The following is a 15465-nucleotide window of genomic DNA, read 5'->3' as shown; positions in this document are numbered from 1 at the left end:
TCTGGATCAGCCCTAATTTCAAGTATTCTTTCTGTTGCTACAGGCCCACATGCCAAACCATGAGTCTAATTTTTGGTTCAGAAACTATGGTCAATATAAGTGCTGCCTTTTCTCCAGGTGTTTACAGTGTAAGATAATAGGACAGGACAATTATTTTGCCTGGTTGAAGCTGAGCGAGGGGGACAGTAAAAAGAACAAGATGAAGAAAAGTTGAGAGGTTACAGTCACAAATTCAACATCAAGGACCAATATTAAATCGTGTAATTTTGGTTCAGTTTTCCAAAAAGCGAAGTTCTGCTTATTGCAATGATGGGTCCACCCAGGTATCTGGATTTCTCATTGATTTAGCAGTCTACTTAGTGGACGCTGAATATTTTGAAGATGTTATTATTTTGAGCTCCCTCCTGGAGCATGTCATGATACCTTTATCTTTGAGAAATACAAAGGATGCAGGTTTCTCCGAAGTCAGGAACCAAATTAATGTAAATAAAACGTTGAGTGGAAAAGGCAGAAGCCTCTATGTCAGCTCCGGCTGACTTCAGAGCTTTCTCAGTGATGAGGGTTTTCGGGAGGCGAAATACCCAGCACAGACAGACATTTGAAGATGATTTTAGAGCGTGGGTTGTGACTCTGACTACCGGAGAGCTTAAAATATGGCAGTAAGAAGAACGGAGGGCGCCGAGCTCATGGGACCCCGAAGGGAAACGAGAAAGAGGAATTTGTTGTGTCTCTTTCATCCACAGACGTTTCAAAGCAAGACACTCGCGGTAATAAAATTGCACTGCGAAAGTAACGTGTCATCTGCTCTTCAAGACGGGGACACGTAGACAGAGAATGATCTCCAACACGAGCAACTTTCAAGTAGCACCGCTGAGCCTCCACCGCACAAAGGGGAAAGCTGGCCTGCTTCCACCACGCTTCACGAAAATGGAGAGAAATCTTGGTTTCAATATCTTCTCGTGACTTGAACCGAAAGTTAAAAAGGGACTTTTAAATTGCACATCGCCCCTGACCTTATCCACGATTAATGACTAGTGTATATGGAAGAGGAGCGGCGGGATGGAGGACCACTACCGGGTGCATCGCGCCGGGAAGGAACCGTGGGCGGTGGGAGCCGGAGCGCCCGGGTTCTGCCCAACAGCTGTTTGCGCGGTGGGGTCGGGATGCTCGCGCTCCGGGGACAGGGATGTCTCCCGGGGACTGTTTCGCAGCGAAGCTTGTGTGGTTCGCAGAGGGCGCGCGGGGGCAGGCTGGGAGGCGCGCGGCGAGCAGGATGCTCCCTGGCCCCGGCCGGCGCGTGTACGTGTGTGTGCACGGTGGGGAGGTGCAGGGCGTGTGCACGGCACGGGCGGGACGCGCGCCCGGGCCGGCTCCGGGTTCCGCCGCACAGAAGGCCAGCGCCGCCGGGTGAAAATACAGCGCAAAACCCTGGCTGGGGAGCCGCAGGGGGCCGGCCGGCTGGGGGAACCGAGCGGGCGCACAGAGCCGGGTCCTCGCCGCGCGGTTGAGCGCGCTAATGCGGACTCGCAGCAACCTAAGGAATGACGCCGCGCGAGTTTCCACGCACACCAAGCAGAGCGCGAGCCCTCTGGACTCGCGCGCACCCGCTAGCCCCCTGGCGCGCTCCCCGCGCGGTCTGGGGAACTACAGTACTGGCGGGTATTAAGGGGGGAAAGGGGGCGCGGCTTAGCTGGAAGTAGCCAATGGGCCGGGGAGGGGCGCGCGGGGGCGGAGCTCGGGTTTAGAGTGCCGATTGGCCAGTTGGCCCTCCGGTATGCAGATACGGTGGCGTCACGTGCCAGGGGCCGGGACGACTTCCTGTTGGAGGCCAAGGCGGGGCGGGGTAGGGGGCGCGAGCGCCCCGTCTGGCTGGAGCGGGGGGAGGGGGGGTTCTTGTCAGTTAGAGCAACAAGATGGCCGCGGTGGCAGCTCCGCACCTCAGCGCGACGGCCCCGGGAGCCGCAGCCGCCGCCGCCGGCCCTGCCGCCCCGCAGCCCTGAGCGCCTCCCCGGCTGCTCCCACCGCCCCTGACAGGGCCGCCCCTGCGCCTGCCGCGCTCCTGTCGCCGCCGCCGCGGGCCCGCCCGAGCCGGAGGCGGAGGGAGCGGAGCCGGCCGAAAGCAGAGCGCTGAGCGCAGCCGCCGCCGCCTCGGATCCCGGGCCGCGCCGGAGCTGCCGTCCCGCCCGCTGGTGCGAGGAGGAGGGCGCGTCGCGGCGTCGCCGGGGCCGGACCTGGACCCGCTGGGACGCGTCGCCGCCCACCCGCCCGCGCCGCCGCCGCCGCTCGCGCCGGGACCTGAGCCCGCGGCGCCGGCGCTGAGCGGGCCCCCGCCGCCCGAGCGCCCCGCAGGCCCCGGGGCGGCTGCCCGAGTCGTTTTTGCCGCCGCCGCCGCCAGGCCCGCGCCGCCGGAGCCCCGCCGAGGAGCCGCCGCCGCCGCCGGGGACGGATCCCAGGTGAGCGCGGGCCGGGCCTCCGAGCTGCCGCAGCCGGCGGAGCTGTTGGCGTCGCCTTTGTTCGGCCGGGCCCGGAGCGCGAGGGGTCGCGGGTCCCGGCGGGAAGGGTGAGCGGCGCAGGGCGGCGGGAGGAGCTGCCTGCTGCGCGGGGCCGGGTGCGGGCGCGCGCGGGGCGAGAGGCTCGCGGTGCTCTGCGCGATCGGCACGGTCGGCGCGGCCACACGGCGGTTGCGTGTGTGGTGTCTGGAAACGATGCGGTTGGTGGAATTGGCTCCCCTGAGCAGTCACCCGCGGGCTTTGCATTTCTGATGGCATGCATGAACCCAAGCGTTTTCGGTGTGGGGCCTCCCGCGCCGTTGTTTGGGGGAGAGCAGGCGCGGGCGTGTCTAGGCGAGCGTGGAGGAGCCCCTCGGCCTCCCACGGGTCTGGAATCAGGTGGGCTGCTCGCCGCTCTGCAGGCTGCAGGACGATGCGCACGGGGGACGGGAACCGACCCGCAGTTGCCCCGCTCTCGGAGCGCGGAACCCGAGCGCCTCGGGGCCACCCCCGCTCGAGCGACGCCTCGTCTGCACCTTTGCCTGGTGGATAGGATTCATTAATAGATTCGTGCCTATTAAATGTGCAGATGCGGATACAAGGGTTCCCTGCGCGTTAACTCGGTGGAGAACCTTTCGCTTGCAGGTTACACGCAGCTTTGGGAATCTCACGGAAGATGCAGGATTGCTGCCTCCACGTCGCGGGGCGGGGGAGGAGGAGCCGCAGATCCTGGCTGCACCTCTTGCGGTGTAAGACGCTCGACAGCCTCAGGGATTCTGTGCAAAATGAGTGCAACTGTCTCGAACCTTTGCCTCTGTCAGATTGAACCTCCATTTGAGTGGTCTGCTCGGTTATGTGTAGGCATGAACTGCAGATTCTGAACTCAAAATGGTGCTCTGTAGATGTCCAACTTAAGCGTCTTTAAGGAGTTGCAAGTTGGAGGCGTCTGGCTGGTTTAATCCATTGTGTTGCTGAGGTTCGGGTTTTCTCCTGTATCCGGTGTTCACGTGGATGTGCTGCGGTGTAGGTGGTCAGTTTGATGATCACTGTGTAGAGGCTGCTACGTCTCTGAACGTAATTTGACCCCGCAGGAGGCTTATTTTATGCAAGTTGTTTCCTACATTTAGAATTGTGTGACTATGGGGATGAGTTGAGGCACTGGAAATGTGGCTTGAGTGATCTTCGAAGACAGGGGTGGCCAGTTTGAAATGTGTAGGGGGTGCGACAATTCTACGCATAGATTCCAGACTTCCTTCAATACTGCAAGAAGGAATAAAGGATAAAACTTAGCCCCAGGCCAGATGAACTTGGTTGGCAGAGGGCACCTTGAAGAAATTTACATTATTCCAGAACCACGGAAGGTGGTGAAGGTCTTTGAACACCTTTCAGTGTGGCACTCCTAGGATGCTTTGTTGGGGGAAATGATGCAAAATGAGGTTTTCAAAATGACTAACCCAGTTATATTATCCGAATTAATATTATTATTGGTGTTCACAGATGATAATCGTCTGAATAGTTGTTACTTTGTTCTAAGTCTTTCATACTTCTTGTCCAAATCAAAGACCTTACTGTCTGGTACCTCTGATTTACTATTAAGGTATGAAATTAAATAAAGTTGACACTGAGGCTGTCATGAGACTTAATCCTAACTACTTCATTTTGGATTCTGGCATTTAAATATTTTAGTAGTAACCTGGGTACACGTCAAAGTTGATTTTAGGTTTTCCTCCTCACATTGTTTATTGTTGCTCTTTTTCAAGTGGCATATGTTTTAACACTTTGACAGAGATTATTTTGTAACAGGTTTATGTTTATACTTAGTTGGCTCAGGAATTTTGGAACAAATAGTTGCCTTAGAGTGCTGATTCTGAGGGAAAGTGGAGCAAATTGTTTCATTTGACTCTCAATGATTAAATATAACTAAACCATGGGGGGAATACAGGAAACTTTAAATTACAGTATTTCTCACCACCACCACCTTTTTGTTAAACAGCCGGCTTTACGGAGATAAATTTGTGCTTTTCCAAATGCTGTCATCTGGCTCACTTCCAAAACCAAGCTGGAGGAGGAGGAGGTCAGGGCTGGAAAGGCGGCAGCCTTTTTCCTTAGTGAAGAGAGCTTTCAGTTGGAAAGGAATGGAAGATAAAATTCCTACAGTACTGGCTGAGAATGGGTTGTTTGCATTACTTCCCAAACTCCAAGTGGGGGTGATAAGGTCCTGAATGTAAACTTACTATTGCTTGACTCAAGAAAGTGATGCTAATTTTAAATTTAAAAAAAGAGAGAGTACTAGTGAAAGTCTATTTCTCTATTATTTGATTTGAGCATATAGAATGTCTTTGACATCGTATAACTTCTTTAACAACTTAACATTTTCAGGCTTAGAGCCATTTTAAAGACTGTTTTATGGGGTGTATTTTTGGCCTTCCCCAGTAGGAATTAGATCCATGAGATTGCATGCTTATGTTTTCCATGATATGAACCTCTCAGTCAGGGTTTATTGTGTAAAGGTGATATCTGAGAAGATTTTGTAAGAAAGAAAATAGATCGGCTGTGAACTCTGAGGCTGTTCCACATATCAGAATAGCATATGAGTTAGTTAAGATTTGGGGATGGAGCAAGCAAAGATTACTTAGCCAGAGCAACTGAAGCCTGTGTGGAAAGCATGAGAAATGGAGAGGTAGCAAGGGAATATGACAAGGGACAGACTTATAGAAAGCCTTGGAACGAGGGTAGGCTGAGGAAGCAGGAGGTGGAGCCCTGAGGAGGCAGTGCCTGCAGAGCTGTAAGTGGGCAAGAACCAGGTAACTCTGTTTTTGTCTGTTTGTTTTGCTTTTCTTTTTCTGTGATTAAAACTGTTTTGGCTTCTTACTCCTGATTTTGAGACAATCAGGTGGGTTTTTACCTTTTATTCCAGCTTTATTCCAGAGGCTCTTCTGATGTTTTATTTATTTATTTATTTATTTATTTATTTATTAGATGAGCTGTAAGGAAATCTTTTCAAAGAGTATTGGCGTCGTGTTCTGTTTTGTATGATAACTGGCTTCACGGTGAAGGTGACTGGATTTTATTTGCTTAATTAAGACAGTTAACATCTGAATAATTTTGTTTGAAGGTGTCATAGATTTAAGTAGAGGGAGCAGAGTATCAAGTGAGAACTGGCCTTTTTTTTTTCTTTAGGACATTTTACAGATTTTCTTTCTTTAAGCCAGTCTGATCATGACTATCTACATTTTTACAAATTAGCTTTTATTATTTTTAAATTTTTTATTGGAGTATACTTGATTTACAATGTTGTGTTAGTTTCTGCTGCACAGCAAAGTGAATCAGTTATATATACATATATGTGTGTGTGTGTGTGTATCTATCTATCTATCTGTCTATCTATATATATATCTATATATGTATCTCCACTCTTAGATTCTTTTCCCATATAGGTCATTACAGAGTATTGAGTAGATCAAATTAGCTTTTAAATAATTGTTCATTCATGAGGAGAACATTCTTTACTTTGCAAAATAATATACAATAAGCTTTAAGATGTTTTCAATCATAAACATTCAACTTATACACAACTCTTCAGGAATATATTACTTAAAAATATAAAGACTCCTTGTTGTCAGAAATAACTATAAAAGCTTACATAGAGAACGTATGTGTGACATTGAAACCAAAAAATGTGTACTCCTTGCCCAGTGAACTTGTTTGAATAACTTGATTAAAATAATCCCGTAACTTTTCTCTTGTGCAAATTATGTATTTGAACTGTAACTTATTTAATAAAAAGTAAAATAGTTATTTTTCAATTCTCCAACTGGAATGTGACAAGGATTTCCTTGTTAAAAACATGGTGAAAATTTATACCCTTTGTGCTATTTTTGGAGTTTTACTAAAAATGAATTCTTTTCTTGGCCACACATGCTTTCAGAGAATGAAGAAGCTATTGCAGGGATGGAGAGCTGTTTGTTAAGAATGCATTCTTCCTCTGTAGCCCTCAAAGACTATAGAGCTGTGTGCAGAGCTAGACAATCTGGGCATCCAGCCATAAAACATCCCTGCTGTAGCACAGATAGTTGTTCGCACCCTCCTGAGCCCTCCATGGCTGCAAACCACAACAGAAGGAATGGCCTTGGGAAAGCAGCGTTCACTCCTATTTTGAACTCTTAATATTCTGTGTGGCTCTCTGAGTTCCAGCTCCGCATTGGGACTTTGGTTTTCTAAGATGTAGTAATGGTTAAGGGTAGGCAAGAATACAGCTTCTGAAATATGTCTCTTCTAGGCCAGTGGATTTCAACATTTGCTGTGGGAAATGAGCAGCGGGTTGTCTGTCTCAGGGTCTCCCTCTCCTTGTTTGCCTCTTTGTTGCAATACTATCCTGTTGGGGAATTACCTACCTGAAGACACATCACCTGGCCACTGGGCCCAAAGGAGAGAGTTCTGTGGAATCTGTCCTCCAGAGAAGAGAGCCTATGGGCTAGATAGGTCCCATGTGGCCTAGATCCCACTTTACTTCCTCATAAACCTTTTTTTTTTCATAAACCTTTTTTGACACAAAATTTAAAAAATTTTTTTGTATGAAAATGGAAGAGTGTGCAGACATGTCAGCTCATCTTTGTTATAAGGTTACAGCATTTTCTGTGAACACCCATCTACTTGTATAAATCCAGATGATCCCCTATGCTCCTCTAGAATACAAACATCTGAACAGCTTTTTTTCTTCAGTCTAAAGACCTTCTCTGTTTTCCTTCTTTAGAATGTTTTAGAAATTATTACACTGTTCTATTTCGTAATGCCCTTCCTCTGAAGGCCTGAAGTGCAAACCTAGAATATCACAACATCAAGTCAAATTATTCTCAGCAGCGGGATAACCCCTGTCTGTGGCTGAGTCTTTTACTAACACACAGGCTGGCTAGTGCCAAACGTGGTTAGTGCCGAGGTGGTTATTGGGCGTATGTGTTTTGCCAGATTCATTTTATGTGTACAGTCTAGCTTATTAAGGATAAGATTTCTCACAACTAAAATCAGTTGCTTGGGTTGAGTCTGGCAAAAGCATTGTTTATTTTTATTACCAAAGATAATTTGTTTTTAATTTTTCTTTTAATAAACGAATAACTTAAGATAGCAACCAGGAATTAAAGTTAAGGTCTGAAGCTGGGAAATGGCAGCAGAGGCAAAACTTATCACCTTCCCAACCATTGGGGCTGTGAAAAGATGTTAACATCAGGAATTGGGGGTGGGTGGGGTAGAATTACTCCTTTGATTACATTATGTTTTCTCACACTGTATATGAAATGCACAGGGGGAGGGGAAAGTGTGTAGGAAGGGAATTTACAGCAACAGGCTTTATTCTTCAGGAGGCTGATGTTTTAAATGAGGTTTTGGGGAAGCAGGTGTTGGCTGTGTGGAAGCAAGTACATTTGAGTCACTGAGGACAGTGGAGAATTGTGTGTGCGTGTTGGGGGGTTAGGAAGCATCCTCTCAGATCGCCAGATCTCAGTTTAAAAATAATCTTCAAATAGGTACAGCTAACATTTGAGCATCTACTATGTGATAGTGTGCCAAGGACATGAGCGTTACTCTCTTACTTAATCCTCACAACACTCCCAGAAAATGGTTGCTTTAATTCTATTTTACAAAGGAGGAAAGGGAAGACAGAGAAGGAAATAAAAGATCCTACAGCTTGTAGGAAGTGAAGCCAGAATTTACACTCAGACAGTCCACTTCAAAGCCCTCACACATGGATAAATAGCTTGGATTATTTGAATACGTTTTTAATTAGTCTCTCTTCCTCTGGTCTGTGTCCCACCGATGCACTTTATGTATGTTTTCCATTCCTCAGCAGCAGCTTGTAAGGTAGGTAGTATATTGTGTTCATTTTCTAGATTGGGAAGCTGAGGCTGATGGAAGTTGAATAGTTTGCCCGAAGTTAGAGCCTTAATAACGTGTCTAGGTCCTCTGATGCCAGAGTCTGAGCCACTTTCTAAAGCCCAAGCCTGGTCATGTCGTTCCTTCCTTCACTCTACAAAAATTTAATACCTTCTGTGTTCAGTGGCCACAGTGAAGATTGACCTCTCTCTGCCCTCCATGAGGTGTCCTTAGTGAGGGAGACAGGCACCAAACAAGTAAAAACAAACAAAGCAAAAAACTGAGATACGAATTAAATGTCGTGAAGCTTCCTTAAGTTCACAGCAATCCACGTTGGTATATAATTATACAGCCGTGTTCCGCATCTCCCCTCTTGAAGCTGCATGTTAGCACGTGGGATGCTTAGAGAAGTCCAGCAGCAGAAGAAACGTTTACCTTCGTTAGCCCAGTCAGCCTTTCCCAGACTTATGTGACCACCAAACACTGTTTTCCCTTGGGTACTACCTTGTAGTGTAGTTCAGTGGAACAGACTTGGGAATGTGAAAAGAGAGTGCCCAGTCATTCGAAAGAGGGAGGGGACCCATGGGTCACAGTGGTCAGGCAGAACTTCACTTGAAATGGGCCCTGGAAGATTGATAGATAGCATTTGGCTGGATGGAAGGGATATTCTACAAGGAGACGAACGGGCAAACCATGTTTGGGGAACATTTTAGCAAGTACCTAACCATAGCAGCTGGAACTCAGTATTTTTATTGAATAAGTGAACACCAAGACCTAGCTGTAAGTGGAGTTTTCATGTTGGCAGTAAGGTTTAGAAGGGGCTATATGGGTAGAATCTCCATTCTTTGGCTGGTTAGGAACTTTTGATGGTTGTTGATGGGCATGACATTGAACCAAGTGGTAGATTAGAAACTTGCATGGAGCTGATATACAGTGGATGGTTGGAGGGGAGATCGGAAGCATGAAAGCCATGGTTGTTGTGGTTGTCTGTGTCAGGCGATGCGAACTTGGACAAGCATAATGGTAGGAGCACACTGAAACGGTGTTAGGAAAAATCAGCAGGACAAAACAATACCGAATGATTGGTGTGGGCTGTTGGAAAGAAAGAATTCTAAGAGGTCAGACACACCGTGCTCGCTGCTCTTTCTGGGATGTTCCAGAGAGGCTTTAAATTAAGTAAATAAAGAAGCTAATGTTAAACTGTTTGATTAAATACATAAGTGAGTCCTTTTAAAACGCTGATCGGGGAAAGATGGCACATAATATAGCAGTTTTAGGACAGTTTATTGTTTGAGGTTCTGGGGTGGAGATTTGACTCACAGGCATAAATCCCAGTATGTACTGAGCCATGTAATAATAGGGCTCTGCTGTTAATTATGGTGAGTACTCTCAACGAAATTGAATTTTCTTAGTACCATCCCTGTAAAAAAAAAATCTTAACTCAGACTTTATATAACAGTCCCAGATAATATTGTAAACTTTATGGATATGGAATATTGACAAAAGAAAGGGAGAAAACAAATCTTAAATATTTCCAGAAAGTATGAGATCAGATTATAATGTAAGTAGTATACCAGTGTTCTTGGTGGCTGTGTTGAAGTTACTAGAACTTTTTAAGTTAGGTGAATTTATTAGAAGTGATAATATGTTCTTTATTAACAAAGAAAAAAAGCAACAAAATAGACTTTTTTCTTTTTTTACTCCTCTAGAATGGGGTGGGGAAGCTTTAAAACAGACAAAAATATTATTTATTTGCCACACTCAGGTGATGAATAAGAACTTTAGCCACTGTTGTACCTTTGTATGTATTATGGTTTTGCATTTAATTGATGAGCACTGTTTATTCTCCCTGTTCATTTGGGACTCTAAACCCCAGCATAGCCACTTACAGAAAAAGCCTTAATTATCATCATCATTTCTCTATTAGGTTTTGAGTTCCTTGATAGCAGGGATAATAATGTTTTTGTCTTTGTAGTATCTACAGTATTTTGTGGATACTAAGGTTAAAAAATTTCAATTTTGAGTCATTTGTTTCTTCAGAGATGTTGCTTCCACAAATGATCATAGGGGGAAGGGAAGAGATTGATAATGACTACTTTTCGTCTGCTTTTTTTTTTTTTTTTTTTAGTCTTTTTAGGATAGTGACCCACCATATTTTCAACTAGTCAGCCCAGCATGGGAGCACAGGATGCACCTGCAGGTGTGAGGAGAGTTATGCGATGAGTCCATCTTAACAGTCCTTGGTGGAATGCCTTGCACCGTGTTTTCTGTGGGTACCTGTAGGAATGGGCAGTTCTCTTTTCAGGCCTCTGGTCATTGCCAGTAAGTGCCACCAACCAAATTGTAAAGAAGTAATATGTGACATTTCTTAAGGACATTTGAACTTTAGGTATAATTCCTGGTTTGCCTTTCACAGATCAGGTGACTATCATTAGATAAGAGCCATTGGAAAAATGAGTGTTATAACTAATAGGATCATTCTGGCCAATCCACAATGTCTGGTTAGCATATATTAAATGTATTTTTCTATACTCCTCTAGGGGGACTCTGGAAATCAGATCGAATTTTAAAAGGATGTTGTCAAAATTCTTTTTCTTAAAATCAATTTATGTTAACTATAATTTAAGTACTCTTTTAGCACAGTTATTAAATGTGGTTAATTAGTTTACACATATTCCTAATTAGCCGTTGATGGCAGAATTTTGAATATGTAGATCCCACGGCCTAAGAACATGGGGTTTTCTCTTTAGCTTGTGGTCTTCCAGCTAAATCTCAAATTAGTGGACATTGATTTCAGAATTCAGCCTTTAGGATTACTCAGAAGTTTTTCTTGCCTTTTATTTGTCTTTCCTGTAACCCTCCCCCTCCGCTTTTTTCATTTGCTCTTTTCATGTTTTTAGGGTTTGTTTTTTTTTCTCTCCTCAAACTTTGTACTTCAGAGATGGGAGTAAAGGCTTATCTTGAGGCAATAGGGTGAACAATGTGCTTTCTTTCCTTTCGATGTGTTGTTGTTCTGCTAAGCCTATTTGCTCTGAAGATATAAAACCACAACTGGAGAATGGATTCCGGACTTCATAATAGCTATAGTTTTTTGAGTGCTTGTTGTGTGCCAAGTACAGGGCACTTAATACATTACCTACTTTATTCTCATCAATAGATGTGGAAACCAGGGCACCTCAGAGAGGTCAAGGCTCCCTGATTGATGGGACTGTGCTCCTGGCTGTTCAGTTGTTCCCCCTCATTCAGATGGACAGAGTGATTTTTATTACCATTAAAGATAGATCAGGACTTCCCTGGCAGTCCAGTGGTTAGGATTCCTCACTTCCACTGCAGGGGGCACGGGTTCCATCCCTGGTTGGGGAACTAAGATCCCGCATGCTGCGCAGCATGGCTTGGGGCCCCAAATTTGATGTGTGGCATTTGGCTTCTTTTAATTTTAAAAATTTATCAAATGTTAACATAAATTACCTGTGTCTAATGGGTTCATAGCCCTAATATCAGTAGTATCATTTTGGGCTCTAAAAGTACATTGAAAGAAAACTAACTTTGATGTGTTTATAAGAAACGTTATTTCTCTTGGAAAAACCTGATAGTGAATTCTTTTTTTCTCCCTGATTTCTAACTCTGGCATCCAGAATGCAGCTGAGGCAGGAGCGTGTCTGTGAGACAAACATAGATCTCCTGAGATCTTATGGATTACTTTTTTTTTCTGCCACAGCAGCAGGTTTTTCTTAAAACATTGTTTGAAATTTATCATTACTGAAAATTTTAAGCCTGCTTAAAGGAATTCTAGTTTTGATTCAGATTATAAAAAGTAAGGCATTTTTATAAAAATCTGTGTCACCTTGACACTAGGATGCTTTAGTTATTAATGGGGTAAGCTAGAAGTAAGCTGCCTTTGATATATATGCGCAGTATATGATAACTGTCTGTCTTCTAATTCAACTACTTCCTGTTCAATCTCACATTCAGTTGGAAAGCAATTTCCTCACTTGACCCATTTTTCTTCTGTATTGTATCTTTCTTCCAGTTCTTCAACACAGAGAGTTTGAAGGAATGGAGTGTTGTAAACCCTAACAAGGTGAAGAGATTAAGATACCTGCTTTGGAATAAGCATTTTCTCTTTTGTTTCTTCCTTTGGCTCTCTGGTTGGAGGGATAATGCTTTTGCTTGTTTACTTTCATGTCACAGTTTTCAGAAGAGATACATATTGAATGACTGAGAATGGTAGAGAGGCATATGGGTAAAGAAAAACACAGGTGTGTGTGGGGGTAAGGATCTTGTTTTAGTAACGGATAATTTAAGGATATTATAATTTTAGTAAATACATATGCAGTAAGCCTGGCATTAATAAAACTATATTGTAAAATGTCTATTTATCTGGAGACATGGGTCTCTTGATATCATTATCTTGTTATCATTAATGCCACCATTAGTCACAGGTTTGATGTTATCATGTGATGACATTTGTTTCGCACCCATGGCTTTATAGAGTGCTTGAATTGGCTCTGTCCTTGCCAGATCAAATTCTAAATGTCCTAACATACCTAACAGAACACCAGTCTCTTTCCTGAAACCGTCTCTAAGTTCACTGTGTAAACTTTCTCTTTTCTGTCTACACTTAGGCCTTTGGTGACCTTATTCAGTCCTGTGACTTTAAATACCATACATACCCTGAAGACGCCTACGTTTTGTTTTGCCAGCCTGGGCTGCTCCCAAGACTCAGTATTTGCATAGCTAGTTGCCTTCTCCACATCTCCACATGACTGTTTAGTGAGCATTTCCGCCCCACAGGGTCAGGACCTGACTCCGCTCTTGCCCCCGCATCCACTCTGCCTGTACTCCTCCCTGTCTTACTCGAGAGCACTTACATCCTTCTAGTTGCTCCAGGCTCAAACTTTGGAGTCCTCCTTGGGCCCCTCTTTCTTTCCATGTACAGTACATAGGACATTAAACAGGTGATTTCCAGGGCTTCCCTGGTGGCGCAGTGGTTGAGAGTCCGCTTGCCGATGCAGAGAATGCGGGTTCGTGCCCCGGTCTGGGAGGATCCCACATGCCGCGGAGCGGCTGGGCCCGTGAGCCATGGCCGCTGAGCCTGCGCGTCCGGAGCCTGTGCTCCGCAACGGGAGAAGCCACAGCAGTGGGAGGCCCACATACCACAAAAAAAAAAAAAAAAAAAAAAAAACAGGTGATTTCCAGGTAGTCCATGGGTCAAAGAAGAGATCACAAGGGAAAGTCTGAAAATACTTTGAACTGAATTTAAAAAAGAAAACACAACATATCAAAATTCGTGTGATGCAGCTAAGCTGTACTAAGAGGGAAATTTATAGCTTTAAATGTCTATATTAGAAAAAGAGAAAGATCTCAAAGCAATAATTTAAGCTTCTACCTTATGATTCCAGGAACTGAAGAACAAACTAAACCCATAGCGAGCAAAAAGAAGGAAATAAAGATTAGAGTGAAGTCAATGAAATAGAAAACAGTAGAAAAGATCACTAAAACCAAAACCTGGTTAATTGAAAATATCAACTAAATTGAGAAACCTGTAGCTAGATTGACCAAGAAAAAGACAGAAGATACAAAGTACCAAAATCAAGAATGAAGAGGGAACTTGAGAATTGATCTTACAGAAATTAAGTAGATACTCTGGATCACTTTGTGCAGACAAATTAGACACCATAGATGAAATGGACAGTATTCTAGAAATAGACAAATTACCAAAAGTGACTCAAGAAGAATGAAAAGTCTGAATGGACATCTAACAAGTGAAGAAACTGAATTAGTAATTAACAGTTTGGTACAAAGAAGAGCCCAGGTCATCTTGGCTTCACTGATAAATTCTGTCGACATAAAAAGGACTACTACACAGCCTTCACAAACATTTCCATAAAATACAGGAGGAAGAAACACTTCCCAGCTGATTCTGAGGCCAGTATTGCCATGATAACAAAGCCAAAGACATCATAAAAAAATTAAACTACAGCCCAATATCTCTCATCAATGTAAACACAAAAATCTTCAGTCTAATATTAGGAAGCCAAGTCCAGCAACATATAAAAAGGATTATGACCAAATGGGATTTATCCTAGGACTGCAAGTTTGGGTTAACATCCTAAAATCGTACCACCATCCTTAATGTCGTACCACCATATTGATAAAATCAAAGACAAAACCACATGGTCATCGCAATAGATGCTGAAAAAGCATTTGACAAAATTCAGCTTCCATGCATGATTTAAAAAAAACAAAAAAACCTCTCAGCAAATCAGGTAAAGAGAACTTCTTCAACTTGATAAAGGGTGTATAGGAAAAACATACAAAACACAAGGAGTTAACTCATATTTGAGGGTGAGCAACTAAATGCCTTCTCCCTAAAATTGGGAACAAGACAAGAATGTCCATTCTCCTCACTTCTGCTCAACATTGTACTGGAGATTCTAGCCTCAGCAATCAGGTTAAAAAAAAAAAAGGCATTTATTGGAAAGGAAGAAGTAAAACTTTGGCATGATTCTGTATGTAGAAAACCCTAAGGAATTCTTACACACACACACACACACACACACACACACACACACACACACACAGCTACTAGAACTAGTAAACAAGTTCAGCAAGGTCACAGAATACAAGATCAGTATACGAAAATCATTTGTACTTCTGTATATACTAGCAAGCAATTTGAAAACGAAATTAAGAGAACAATTTCGGGCCTCCCTGGTGGCGCAAGTGGTTGAGAGTCCGCCTGCCGATGCAGGGGATACGGGTTCGTGCCCCGGTCTGGGAGGATCCCATGTGCCGCGGAGCGGCTGGGCCCGTGGGCCATGGCCGCTGAGCCTGCGCGTCCGGAGCCTGCGCGTCCGGAGCCTGTGCTCCGCAACGGGGGAGGCCGCAGCAGTGAGAGGCCCGCATACCGCAAAAAAAAAAAAAAAGAGAACAATTTCACTATGGCATCAAAAAGAATTAAATACTTGAGAATAAATTTAACAAAAGAAGTGGAAGACTTGGACACTGAAGACTGATAAACATGGCTGAGAGAAATTAAAGAAGATCCAAATGACTGGAGAAACAGTCTGTGTTCATGGATGGGAAGACACAATGATGTTAATATAGC

General features: G+C 44.4%; 1 protein-coding gene across 5 annotated transcripts in view; it reads left to right on the top strand.

The window, feature by feature from the left end:
- The first annotated feature begins 2387 nt into the window (after nucleotides 1–2387).
- Nucleotides 2388–15465, top strand: part of TNRC6C (trinucleotide repeat containing adaptor 6C) — a 126193-nt gene continuing 113115 nt past the window's right edge. For all 5 annotated transcript variants that reach the window (XM_060080598.1, XM_060080597.1, XM_060080600.1 and 2 more), the window contains exon 1: nucleotides 2388–2453. The gene's annotated coding sequence lies outside the window, so the exon portion shown is untranslated. The remainder of the gene's footprint in view (nucleotides 2454–15465) is intronic.

Source organism: Mesoplodon densirostris, chromosome 18, assembly GCF_025265405.1.
Source record: "Mesoplodon densirostris isolate mMesDen1 chromosome 18, mMesDen1 primary haplotype, whole genome shotgun sequence".
NCBI classification, from domain to species: domain Eukaryota; kingdom Metazoa; phylum Chordata; class Mammalia; order Artiodactyla; family Ziphiidae; genus Mesoplodon; species Mesoplodon densirostris.
This window is presented reverse-complemented; position numbering and strand designations above follow the sequence as displayed.